Source organism: Scylla paramamosain, chromosome 3 (assembly GCF_035594125.1).
Source record: "Scylla paramamosain isolate STU-SP2022 chromosome 3, ASM3559412v1, whole genome shotgun sequence".
NCBI classification, from domain to species: Eukaryota; Metazoa; Arthropoda; class Malacostraca; order Decapoda; family Portunidae; genus Scylla; species Scylla paramamosain.
The window spans coordinates 25,290,409-25,304,986 of NC_087153.1; positions in this window are offsets into that span (position 1 = coordinate 25,290,409).

Sequence of the window (14,578 nt, forward strand, 5' to 3'; positions counted from 1 at the left end):
TTATTACCTAATAGGAAGCCAAACAACATCCAATATTTTAAGAGGAGTATGCGAAACACCTAATAAGTTGGTTGTAGTGGGTTTCAGAGGCCAACGTCCGCTACGCGACGCGCTTTTTAAGGCTAAATAGGATTCTTCCGACAGCACATTATCTGATGCACCTGTGTCTACGGCAAATGAAGCCTTCAAAAACCCTACTTGTGCAGGGAGAACCATTGCACTCGTCTGAGTACAGACAGCAACTAGGGAAGCGCGAATCGCCTCTCCTGCTGGTTCAGCAATTCTCACCTGTGATTTTTGTCCTCTTGATGTTTAATTAACTTGGCTTGTTTTGGACGGGGAACGTGGCTTCCCCCGACTGGGTACCTCTTAAAGCGCCACTGGTCCTTTGTGTCTGCTCCCTTTGTCGCAAGTTCTCCACCGCGTTACACTCATCAGTAGAATGAGTGCTAGTGTTGTGCATGCGGCAGTATTTAGCAGTTACACCAGAAGATGTAGTAGCATTTCTCTGAGTGTTACTGTTTACTACTGAGGTCCTCTTAAGACAAGTAGCGGCATCATCCCTTGCCCTTGAAGCTGGAACTGCAACAGCTGCCAAGGGTTGAGGATTGATTGATTGTGGTGCCTTCCTAAGTTTTTCTTGTCCTTCTGTTTGGCAAAGCACCTGTTTGCTGTGTGTCCAAGTTTATTGCAATAATAACACGTCAGCACAGCTGTGTTGTCTCTGACCGCAGCGGTCTTGTCTTGGAGATGCTGTTCGAGTGGCGGCGACGGCAGACGCAGTATAGCGAGCATTTGTTACGCTTTCATCTAGTTTGGTTTTTATTTATTTATTTATTTATTTTTTGAAAACTCATGGAGAGTGTCATCACGCTTAAATTCTAGGGAAAGTAGAACCTTGTGTTCCCCACCCTTCAACATTAGCATACAAGTCAAAATCTCAAAAATTTGTTATGGTCCTTGACACTGAGGGTGTCTTGATTAATTCATCCATTGTCCTTTTGGATTCTTACAATGTCTGCAGCTGTTTGACTAGCAATGACTTGTGCCTCAAGTCTTCCTTTCGCGAAAGTGGCGTGAGCAAGGCGCTCACAGACTGCATTTATACACTGGACCACATGGGTTTTGTCATATTCGTCAAAGGTTTCCAGAAAGCGAGTTTTAAATGTATCATAATCCTGGTCCTCTGTTGGCTCTGTGAATGTACTTGAGTTCACTAAATAATAAATAATGGACCAGAGAGCCAGGCTGAAGTTTTGATCTGACAAAAGAAATTTTATCACTCGACTCGGTGATACAAGCTGGAGTCATTACATCCTCACACTGAACAATTGTTGGGCTGAGCACCCTGAATCTGCTCCCGAAAATGGGAGTACCTCAGTGGTGGTAGAGAGTACCTTAAGAGGAACTCTCGTTGTACCTTGCGTGATCTGTGGTTCAGTATCAGTACCATGAAATGATATAATTATTATATGAAATGAAAGTGTGCTTTACTAAAAGAAAACACAAGCTGTAATTTTTTAAACAGAAAAATATTTTACACAAAATATTTCCATGCTCATTAAAGCGTAAAATAATTAAATAGTTCATCACTAAGGCCACAAGGGTAAGAACAAGTGATGTTATTAAGTAAGGTGTCTATTGAAGTGTCAGCTAATGCATGTTATAAGCTCACCTACTGGAACTTAGTTACTCTAGTAATTCTTCCGCCTTCCTTTGTGTTCCATAGTGCCTGCTATGTCAGGGACGCTAAGTCATCTTGGACAGCTAGATCTCCTGAAGAAGTGCTGTCATAGGTCTGGCAGTGAGCCACAAGAACAATCAACAGTTGCTGAAATAATCATATAAAATTAATATTTATACTAGAATAAATATGGACGACTTTAGTGTCGGGGAGAGGAGTGTGTGCGTGTGCTGATCTTAATTGTGACTCAAAATTGAGGGAATTGTCAATAACTAATTGAGGCCCTGTCAACCGGTCGTAGCCAGTCAGTTCACTGTTTCCTCACAATGAGTCTTAGGAGTGAAGTGTCTGATTTTATGTATGGTGCTAGTGATATCACAATGACATGTCAAACAAAATTATATAAGAATGGACAAGGTATAATGAAGCAGGGATGGCAAGAGCTGGACACGGGGAGAGGCAGTCCGAGCACCGGGGAGAAAGCCGCACTACGGGGCGAGGCGAGGCAGACAGGACAGTTCGTTCTCTCTTCTAGATACGTACAGCTTCCCAGGTCCTCACCTCTTGCAGTAGATTACTCCATACGAAACTGAGTTTGAGTTTGTAGATTGAGAAGGGTGTGGCACCGTATGTGCGGTTGTGATGTGCCGTGGGCGGTGGGGCGGAGGAAAAGAAACACTTAGGAAGAGAGTTTATAAGAGTTCATCTCGTCAGGCGAGAGAGCTGTGAGTGGAACCCTCGAGCGGTAAACAGTCACTGTTTTGACTACGTTGTACTAACGACAGCGAAACAGTGCTGCCCGTGTTTCTCTACTACCAGTTCACTCCTCACTTTCTCTAATGCTTCGTTCATTCACTCCTTTCCACAATGTTTAGTGTTTTTCACTCACACCCACCTTTTTTCACGTAGGTATTGAGTTTTAAGGCACAGTTTTCGCACACAGGTTTATCCCAAGCTGCGACACCATTTATGTTCCCCTACTTGACTGTTTGTCACGCCAGCAGCAGGAACATATGTGATTTAAGGTAGCGTGATACGAGTAGGCTTGAAAGAAAATTTGAATCAAGTCCATATATATAATTTATTTACACCAACAAGATTTCACTCGTTACGGGGTAGTGTAGTAACATGTTGGTATTAGGTCTCTGATAACTGGAGAGATTAACAATACGTCACTGTGTTTTGTATCAGTAAAACAGTGACATTACTTCACTTAGTTATAGTTTGTTCAGAGTTTGTGCACGCACTCACAACACTTGAGTTCAATGGAGATACACCGGCAGGCTTGCTTGGTAGCACTACTGCGTGCGGCAGTAGTGCTGCCAAGCAAGCCAGCGGGCTGCTAACTGCCTCGGGACGGTGCCGCCGGCAACAGCAATGGATGTAGACATATCGTCAGCACCTCGTGATCAGTCTGTGCTAGGTGGCGACATCTTAACAAGTGCAAAACAATGGAAATTTCCACCATGGAAGTTTCCTACACTACATGAATAAAAAAAATTGCTACCTATTTCTATCTTACCTATCCTTACCTACCTATGGGTACAGGGGCGCGAATTCCATATAAGGATTTTATGGTTAGCTGTATCAAATGCCTTTGCATAATCGATGAATAATGATAAAACTGTTTGTTATTAAAGGCGGAAAATACATCGTTATAAAGTTTATTCAGTGCCATAAAGATGTTGAAGTTGCGTCTGAAACAATGCTGAGAAGGATTAAGAAAAGTTTTATTTTCAAGGTAATGATTTAAATGTGACTTTATTAAGGTTTCAAATATTTTAGAGAATACTGTTATTATCTTTCGATGTTTCGATAATAGAAGCTGATATATTATTTATATCTGAATTTTTGTTTAACGACTTGATTACTGCATTCACTTCATCAATAGTGATAATAATAAGTGCCATGGAGCTTGGGTGATTCCCTTTAGGATAATCTTTCGGGTTTTTATTGGCATATGGGAGGTTGTTTTGAAGTCCAGGTGCAATTCTGGAAAAATAACTGCTAAAAGCTTCTGATATATCTGAAGGTTCATTGATTATACTGTAGTGTTGTCATATTGCAAGGTCTTAATGGTGTTGTTTATATTGTGTGTGCTGCCTTTTGGCTCATCAATTGCTTTCCAGATTTACCTGTATTATTTCTGAAATTCGTAAATATTTGGGGACAATAATTATTTTTAGGAAATCGAATAACTAGAGTTAGTTTCTATAGTGTATGAAAATGTCATGTGAAATTGTTCCTAATTTGTACATCTTTAGTATTTATATATATATATATATATATATATATATATATATATATATATATATATATATATATATATATATATATATATATATATATATATATATATATATATATATATATATATATATATATATATATATATATATATATATATATATATATATATATATATATAGTTTATATTCATGTTTGATTAAGCTCAGTATTTCATTTAGGAGCATTGCATTATGCGGTCTTTTAGCAGTTACATATTTAGTTTTAATCGGAAAACATTTATTATAGTGTTCATAGACTTTGATATAGAACATATTGAAATTGTCATTTGTATTTGATAGGATATAGTATGATGGGTATAGTGAATGATACCTGAGAGGAAGGAGGTATGAAATTGGTCCAGATATGATATAGTAGTGAGGATTGACCAAGGGGGTGACTATCGGGAAATCCTGTAGTTCTGAATATGTGTGAGAAGTAATTAAGGACTTGCATGGAAGTGTGGAATACATTTGTAGGGAGATGAGTTGAATGAACTCAAGCTGCAAATTAATGTTGAAACTCCTTATTATGATTGATTTGTTGAGTCTGAATATTTCTTTAGCTGATAATTCTTTTATGTTTATGAATTCATTGACAGCTGTATGTGTTTGCTGTTGGGCCTATATGTAACTGAGATAATAAATTTAGAACTTCCTGACTCGTTTAGAAGAACAAATTGCGATGTACTCATTAATGCAGCAAGACTACCTTAATATTTCTGATTTTAAGTAATTTCTTTTAGTAAAAATAGTAATCCTTCCGTTCTCTCTGTTGGCATGGTGTTCAGTTTGTTGTTATAACCATGTATCTTTAATTGCATTTACATCAGATAGTTTAGATAAACAATTATGAAGAAAAAAAAAACACTTTTAAATGAATCAAAGTTTTGTACAAGTATCTGATATCAATATGTATAATGTTGTGACCATTGTTATTATTGACTCTATAGGGGAAGTATATTCCTCAAAATTGAAGTGATTTGATATAGTTAATGTCTTGATGTCCTGATTTTTTTTTTCAATTACGTAACTTAATTCTAGGCTGAAAGTGTTAGCAGTGTCATTGTTTATTATAGTATCATCATGTAATGACTTCTATAACTTCTCCATATATATATATATATATATATATATATATATATATATATATATATATATATATATATATATATATATATATATATATATATATATATATATATATATAATTAGCGACATTCGCGATTAGAACTCCCGCCGACGAAACTGTCACATTGCACAAACTGCCAACTTGCCCCTTCTCGGTCTTTAAAAAATGTGCCGGGAGAGAATAACTACTTGCAACTTAAGTTAGTTCCTCATATGTTTTTGAAAGCATAGGGTAACGGATTCAGTGTTTGAAATATTGACATAATAAAAGGTTGTGATTGCTCCTTGCTTCGGTTAACAAAACGGCTGCGTTTGTTTTAAACTGTGTTCAACTGAGATGATGTGCGACGCCTGGAAAATATACAAGCCAAGATTACATAGTACGAGTGTTAGAGTTTCATTAGGATGGTGTAAGATATTGAAAGTAACTATTGGCAATGAAAAGACTGGGAGTGTGTTGGTGAAGAAATAGAGCGGTAAGGGACGCTAAGATGTGGCTCACCATGAATATAGTGGTGGAGCAACCCAAAATGTTTTTTTTTTTGTTGTTGTTGTTTTGTTGTAGCCTGAGTATATACCTTTAACTCTTTCTTGATACTATGTAGGGTGTTGTCAAACATTTTGGGGTACCCACCACCATGTTTGTGGTAACATGTAGTAGGGAAAAAAAAAAGTCGGTCATTGGCATTAAGATAATATGTTTAACTATTTTACATAGTTGAATAGTGCTAGACTAGATAGCTTAGGTAGCCTATTTCACATTTTTATTTGATTGTTTGATACTTCTTTTAGTATTGGATTTTTGTCTAAAATGTCTGCTAGAAATGCATCAGTAGTGATGACTTGCTTCAGATAAGAGTTTTCATGTTTTACATAGATTTCACCATCTTGTGCATAACATTGTTGAAACAGTTCTCTATGTTGTTCTCTTATGTTCCAGTTTTTTTTTTTTTTTTTTTTTTAACAACGACTGAGGTTTGGGTGTCGAGCTTTTATTACAGCGGACCTCTATGGTTCTCAATTACCAAACAACAAACAAAATAAACTATTCTCAGAATATAGAAGAGGGAAGGTGGAGGAAGGATATTTAGATATATGACTACATAAATAAATAAATAAATAAATAAAAATTATAGAAAAAGAAGCCTATATATTACACTTGTAAACTAAGGAGGTATTCTGTTTATTAGCACCATGGTAAGTAGTGTACATATTTAAAGGAAATTCCATAAATTCTATAGATTATGTGAGACTTTCCGTATCGGATATCTCACGTACTCGTTTATGAAATCGAAGCATGTGTCTAATACGTCAGTGGTGTATTCATTTACATATTTCTTCCTGGCATTTCTTTTAACTAAAATGTGTCATTTGTTCACACAGTTTTAACCAAGTGTTAATATTTTTAAATAAATATTGTTTTCCTATTATAATATTTGTTTCGACAATTTTCTTTCTCCATAGTGTTAATACCTTCATATCATTGTTTTCCTACTGCTGCTTTCTGTAATCAAGGCAAGAATAGTTGATAATGTGATTGGAAATCTCATAAATAAAAAAAAGATAAAAAAAATGAGGAAGTGGTGAGTTTCAAGAAAAAAAAAAGCCAGCTTACTCCGGTCAGGACTGAATCAAACAGCGGATTCCTAGATAAAAAAAAAAAAAAAAAAAAATAAATAAATAAATAAATAAATAAATAAAAATTCTCACAGGTAACAATAATGAGCTAAATTAGTAAATACATGATAAGATCAACACACACACACACACACACACACACACACACACACACACACACACACACATGTAGGAGGGACACTAGTCAAGGGCAACAAAAGTCCAATAAATGAAAAAGCCCACTGAGATGCCAGTCCCAGAAAAGTGTCCAAAGCGGTAGTCAGAAACCTCCCTCTTGAAGGAATTCAAGTCATAGGAATGTGGAAATACAGAAGCAGGCGGGGAGTTCCAGAGTTTACAAGAGAAAGGGATGAATGACTGAGAATACTGGTTGACTTGCATTAGAGAGATGGACAGAATAGGAGTGAGAGAAAGAAGAAAGTCTTGTGCAGCGAGGCCGCGGAAGGAGGGGATAAATGCAGTTAGCAAGATCAGAAGAGTAGTTTAGCATGACAATAGCGGTAGAAGACAGCTAGAGATGCAACATTCCGGCGATGAGAGAGAGCCTGAAGACAGTCAGTTAGAGGACAGGAGTTGATGAGACGAAAAGCTTTTGATTCCACCCTCTCCAGAGTGGAATCAGCCAGGGGAGGGTGATTATCCGTCCATACATGGACGGATAAGACCCTTGTACAAAGTTAGCAGCTGAGGGGGGGGTGGTTGACAAAAACTGGCGGAGACGTCTCAGAACGCCTAACTTCATAAAAGCTGTTTTATCTAGAGATGAAATGTGAAGTTTCCAGTTCAGATTATAAGTAAAGGACAGACCGAGGATGTTCAGTGTAGAAGAGTGACAGTTGAGTGTCACTGAAGAAGAGGGGATAGCTGTCTGGAAGGGTGTGTAGAGTTGATAGATGGAGGAATTGAGTTTTTGAGGTATTGAACAATACCAAGTTTGCTCTGCACATCAGAAATTTTTGAAAGATCAGAAGTCAGGCGTTCTGTGGCTTCCCTGCATGAAATGTGAAGTTTGGTTTAAAAGGTCATTGATGAATAAGAAGAAGAGAGTGGGTGACAGGACAGAACCCTGAGGAACACCACTGTTAATAGATTTAGGAGAAGGACAGTGACCATGACAGTGACAGTCTACCATAGCAGCAATAGAACGGTCAGAAAGGAGACTTGAGATGAAGTTACAGAGAGAAGGATAGAAGCCGTAGGAGGGTAGTTTGGAAATCAAAGCTTTGTGTCAAACTCTATCAAAAGCTTTTGATATGTCCAAGGCAACAGCAAAAGTTTCACCAAAATCTCTAAAAGAGGATGACCAAGACTCAATAAGGAAAGCCAGAAGATCACCAGTAGAGCGGCTTTGACGGAACCCATACTGGCGATCAGATAGAAGGTTGTGAAGTGATAGATGTTTAAGAATCTTCCTGTTGAGGATAGATTCAAAAGCATTAGATAGGCAGGAAATTAAAGCAATAGGACGGTAGTTTGAGGGATTAGAACGGTCACCCTTTTTAGGAACAGGCTGAATGTAGGCAAACTTCCAGCAGGAAGGAAAGGTAGATGTTGACAGACAGAGCTGAAAGAGTTTGACTAGGCAAGGTGCAAGCACGGAGGCACAGTTTCGGAGAACGATAGCCTTCCGAAGGTTTAGGCCAGCAAGGGCATGGAAAACATCATTGCGAAGAATTTTAATAGATAGCATGAAGGAGTCAGAGGGTGGAGAAGAAGGAGGAACAAGTCCCGAATCATCCAAGGTAGAGTTTTTAGCAAAGGTTTGAGCGAAGAGTTCAGCTTTAGAAATAGATGTGATAGCAGTGGTGCCATCTAGTTGAAATAAAGGAGGGAAAGAAGAAGAAGCAAAGTTATTGGAGATATTTTTGGCTAGATACCAGAAGTCACGAGGGGAGTTAGATCTTGAAGGATTTTGACACTTTCTGTTAATGGAGGAGTTTTTGGCTAGTTGGAGAACAGACTTGGCATGGTTCCGGTCAGAAATATAAAGTGCATAAGATTCTACTGATGGAAGGCTAAAGTACCTCCTGTGGGCCACCTCTCTATCATTCATAGCACGAGAACAAGCTGTGTTAAACCAAGGTTTAGAAGGTTTAGGTCGAGAATAAGAGTGAGGAATGTACGCCGCCATGCTAGACACTATCACCTCTATTATACACTTAGCACACATAGACGGGTCTCTATCACGGAAGCAGTAGTCATTCCAAGGAAATATCAGCAAAATACCTCCTCAGGTCCCCCCAACTAGCAGAGGTAAAACGCCAGAGGCACCTTCGCTCAGGGGGATCCTGAGGAGGGATTGGAGGGATAGGACAAGATACAGATGAGATTGTGGTCAGAGGAGCCCAACAGAGAAAAGGGAGTGACAGCATAAGCAGAAGGATTAGAGATCAGGAAAAGGTCAAGAATGTTGGACATATCTCCAAGACGGTCAGGAATACGAGTACGGAGCTGCACCAATTGCTCTAGGTCATGGAGGATAGCAAAGTTGAAGGCTAGTTCACCAGGATGGTCAGTGAAGGGAGAGGAAAGCCAAAGCTGATGGTGAACATTGAAATCTCCAAGAATGGAGATCTCTGCAAAACGGAAGAGAGTCAGAATGTGCTCCACTTTGGAAATTAAGTAGTCAAGTAGTCAAGTAGTTAGGTGAGAGATGTACAGCACAGATAAATTTAGTTTGAGAGTGACTCTGTAGTCGTAGCCAAATAGTGGAAAACTCGGAAGATTCAAGAGCGTGGGCACGGGAGCAGGTTAAATCGTTGCGCACATAAGCGTAACATCCAGCTTTGGATAAAAAATGAGGATAGAGAAAGTAGGAGGGAACAGAAAAGGGGCTACTGTCAGTTGCCTCAGACACCTGAGTTTCAGTGAGGAAAAGAGGATAAGGTTTAGAAGACGAGAGGTGGTGTTCTATAGATTGAAATTTAGATCTTAGACCACGAATGTTGCAGAAGTTAATGAAGAAAAAGTTAAGGGGGGTGTCAAGAATCTTAGGATCGTCGTCAGAATGGCAGTCCGACCTGGGGACATTTGTGGTCCCCTCCCCAGATGCGGACTCCGAGGATGGTGTAGGAGTCGCCATGAATTTTGAAATTTTGAGTGAAGGGTGTGTGTGTTATTAGGTGCTTGTAGTTTTGTGTGGAGGAAGAGAGTTGTCTTTAAAGGGCAGGCTGTGATTGCCCCCTTGTGTTTTGAGACACAAAGGGAAACGTTCAGTGAGGTCACAGCTGGGTTTAATGATAAGTTCACAGCATCCCCTGATGCAGTGCTTTAGACCTCACTGGGAGTAATTATCGTTTCGGCAGGTGCCTACTGAGTGTCTGTGTGTGTGTGTGTGTGTGTGTGTGTGTGTGTGTGTGTGTGTGTGTGTGTGTAAAGAACTTTCATAAAATGGAGATGGGTAATAAACCAGATTCTGATCCATAAGATGAATATAGAATATGTATGATATATACAGAAAAAAAAAAAAAACACACAAAGAATTCACAAAGATAGAAAATAACCATAAGTAAATGCATAAACAAAATAATCTCTCTCTCTCTCTCTCTCTCTCTCTCTCTCTCTCTGTTGAAAAATATAAATGCAAAGTCGCTCTACCAAGGACTTCAAAATGAGCAGGGAGGAAAACTGTAATTGAATCCTTGTCGCCATTTCAGCGGTGAATCTATTAAGCGAGACAATAAAGATTCACATGTACTCATAATTGAATGTTATCTCTCGGCGAGAAGAGAAGGAGGAGGAGGAGGAGGAAGAAAATGATCTTATTTTTCGCTAGTGGTTATTTTTTATATGTCTAGAAAAGTAGTAAAAACAGAGGAATTATATGATGTTATCAAAGATCAAAATAATGGCAACATTGCGTAATTATAAAAGAATTATAAAATAGTTGCTTATATAAATGAAAATATCAAATTTAGAGATATAAAAATAAAGTACAATGACCTCAAATACTGGTGAAAAACAGAGTATTTGTGAAAAAAAAAAAAACGGAATAACGTTGCATCACTGATTTATTTAAAAGCATGGCTGTAAGTCTATTCTTTACACTCTAAATATGAATCTGCATTAGTGGCATAATAGGCAGGTTGTTCCACATTGTAGTTCTTATAAAATCCCTTAGTCTAGCGCCATCATCTGCTATAGTTTTCAGTGTGTATAACAATTTGACTTGTCTTGTTATATTCTTTATTTTACGAACAGTAGAGAACTCCTTGAATCTTTCAGGATAAATACCGCTTTATGCGATGGTGTCCACTGCATTGCTCTTCTTTTTCTTTTATCTATCAAAAATTTTGGAATTATTGACCTGGCGATATTGTATTTCATTACACCAACTGCAGATATTCTGACAAACATTCTATATATATATATATATATATATATATATATATATATATATATATATATATATATATATATATATATATATATATATATATATATATATATATATATATATATATATATATATATATATATATATATATATATATATATATATATATATATATATATATATATATATATATATATATATATATATATATATATATATATATATATATATATATATATATATATATATATATACACAGAGAGAGAGAGAGAGAGAGAGAGAGAGAGAGAGAGAGAGAGAGAGAGAGAGAAATAAGAAAAAAGACCGGTTGGAGACAAGAGTTGACGGGTCCCCGACAGGTAGCCTATTGGCAGTATCTTGTATAACTTTCACCCACGCAAAGTTATTTGCATTCCCAATTTCCCATTTACCCCACTTTTAGTTCTCCTTTCACATTAAGTCTCACCCAGCAATTAATAGATAGCATTATTGTCAGTACTCACCCAGCTCCCATAGTTTAGTCACCAGAATTTTCAGAATAAAGTGTTTTATTTATACCAGTTAGCAGCCCGTGGGTTGGAGTCAAGGCGAGTGCGGCGGGGTGGGGTGTGTCCCCATTTTTCCCTCTCCCATCTAGCACGAGTTACTGTCTAATACGCAACTCCAAGCCGCGTTCTCACGTTCTAGTCAGACACATTGCCCACATTTGAGAAGAGTTAGATGTACGGTCAGAAGGCAGACGCATGGAGGAGACTGGGTGGGGGTTTTGTAGGTAGTTGAGCCATTTGTTCTAAGGGGATAACTGAATAATCACCTCAGTAAGCCCCTGCATATATGTGTAACTTTAGGCGCCTCTCTCCAGCTGTCTTAAAGTGTAGTTAATTGTAACACACCAAATATCAGGGACATGACTACTCGGCTGTGTGTGTGTGTGTGTGTGTGTGTGTGTGTGTGTGTGTGTGTGTGTGTGTGTGTGTGTGTGTGTGTGTGTGTGTGTGTGTGTGCGCGCGCCAAGTTTTGTTGCAGTGAGCGGTCCCTAACCCTTTTGTTTATTTATGTGGGCAGTTTGTCAATGTGTATGTGTTGTTCGTTAAATATTACTGCGATCTGGGGCGTGTTCTCAACGCCTATAGACGCAGAGGAATTAGTGTACGCTGCCTTGCAGTAAATTATCTTTCTTCTCTGGGCTGTGTCATTCCTCAAAGGGGACAGAGCTCGTCTTCTGGGATGTTTGATATAATGTTGCAGAGCAGAGGGATATAGTGTTCCACAGAAGTGGGAGGATACTGTTATATCATTTGTGAGGGCGGTATTCTGTAGAACACTATAATCCTTATATGTGTCTGTCACTTGTTAAAACTGGCTCTCCTTACAAGATGGGTGGCAATTCTTTCCCAGCTATTGGAGTTAGTAGCTGGTGGACTATTTCCTTGTCTATTGGTGGGAGAAACAGACTGACGACCTCATGTGTGAGTAACCTGGTGTTATGACCGTCTGGTAAAGGGTGCAAGGGTCAAAAGAAGACCTTGTAACACATATTAAGTCCAGCACCCAGTCATGTAGATGGTGATTTTGGGATAGCTAGACCATTTGAGGCAGCTGTGCGAAGGGGAGGAATTTGTGGGTGTAACAATATATATATATATATATATATATATATATATATATATATATATATATATATATATATATATATATATATATATATATATATATATATATATATATATATATATATATATATATTTAAGGTAATACTGTGCTAGGGGGTTGAGCTAGCACATGTGGTAATGTCCAAATCCAGGGATAACAGCAGACACTGCGTAGAATATCTCTCAGTATAATAACAAGCTGCCAAGTACAGAGTAATCCTAGACGGCCCAGAGGCCAGCTGCTGACTGCGGACGCCACCTATCGAGTGATCAAAAACAAAAGGGGAATGAGAGGCGTTGTACATGCAAATTAAATATATAAATTATAAATAGTAGTAATAATGATAATATTGGCATAAAGAAATTGAACTTATACTATATACATAGACATCCTCTCATATAGCTCGGCCATATATATATATATATATATATATATATATATATATATATATATATATATATATATATATATATATATATATATATATATATATATATATATATATATATATGGATATATGAACAAGGAGTGTGCTTATCTGCGTAAAGCACATAAAGTAATAAATGAAGGTAAGAAAAATATGGAAATGCACTCACAAAAAAAAAAAAAAAAAATTGCAAAGAAAATACCATAAGGCACAAAAAAAATGAGAATATAAATTGTGTACATATATGGGGACAAATGTGTAAGTGTGCGTAATGGAGGAAGGCACACAAAAGCAAATACATAATAGTAGTAGAACAAACAAAACAAAGTAAAAACAAACAAAATTTCAGAAAACAGCACAAAATGGAATAATAATAACAATGAAAATACAAGGATATGGAAGTATAGTGGACCTATCTTTGTAAGACACACGAGATAATATAATAATAGGACATAATAATGATATAAAGAAACAAAAATGTTACGAAAATATTCCCTTCATAATAATCCCTCCCATGGGCACAACAAAGCAGACAAACCTATGGGATAGCAAAAAGAGAAAAAACAAAATGTACATGGTAAATTAAATGTAAAATGGGATCCCCCACAAAAAAAAAAAAATAAATAAATAAATAAATAGAAATAAATAAATAAATAAAAAATAAATAAAAATAAATAAATAAAATAAAATAAATAAATGAATAAATAAATATATAAATAATTTACATAACTCTACTACGGAGATGATAGGAATGTGTAGGGACAGGATGAACAGAACTATGAGAGACAGGTGGAGACTGAGGGATTGGAGAAACAGAAGAAGAGGAGTGCGGACCCGAGCCTTCTTCAGCCTGTCAACATAGACATCTGAAATATTAAGCTTTGGATAAAAAAAAAATAAAATAAATAAAAAAATAAAAAAATAAAAAATTCCACAAAAGGCTGTCTGTAATGAGAAAAGGGTCTGAAAACTTAGGTTCTAATTTAGACTGACGCAGAAGTGAGGCCTTAAAGACAGTGTCACCAGTACCAAGAGACACAGGCGTGGCTGTACTATGCTGCCGACTAATCATCTCCGCGCGTGAAGCCTAGTCTTTCTCGTACAGATGCATGGATAGTCTGAAACGTGTGGATATGAGACTGAGCATAGTCATCAGCGGAATACAATGGCACACATGGGGCTGTGGCGGGGCCAGGGAGGTAACTAACCGGAGACAAGGCAGATTCCTCTAAGCGTGTTGAAAGATCCAAATCGTACAACAGGCCGCAAAGCCTATTAGGCACTCAGCAGATGTAGCAGTAGTGTGGGAACAGGAACACTGAATTGGATCTAGCTGTCAGCGCAGGGAAGTCATGCGTGCGTGACGGGACGACAACGCGTGGTGGTGTGCCTGACAGCTAAAAGCAGTGACGGCAGTCCTAAAA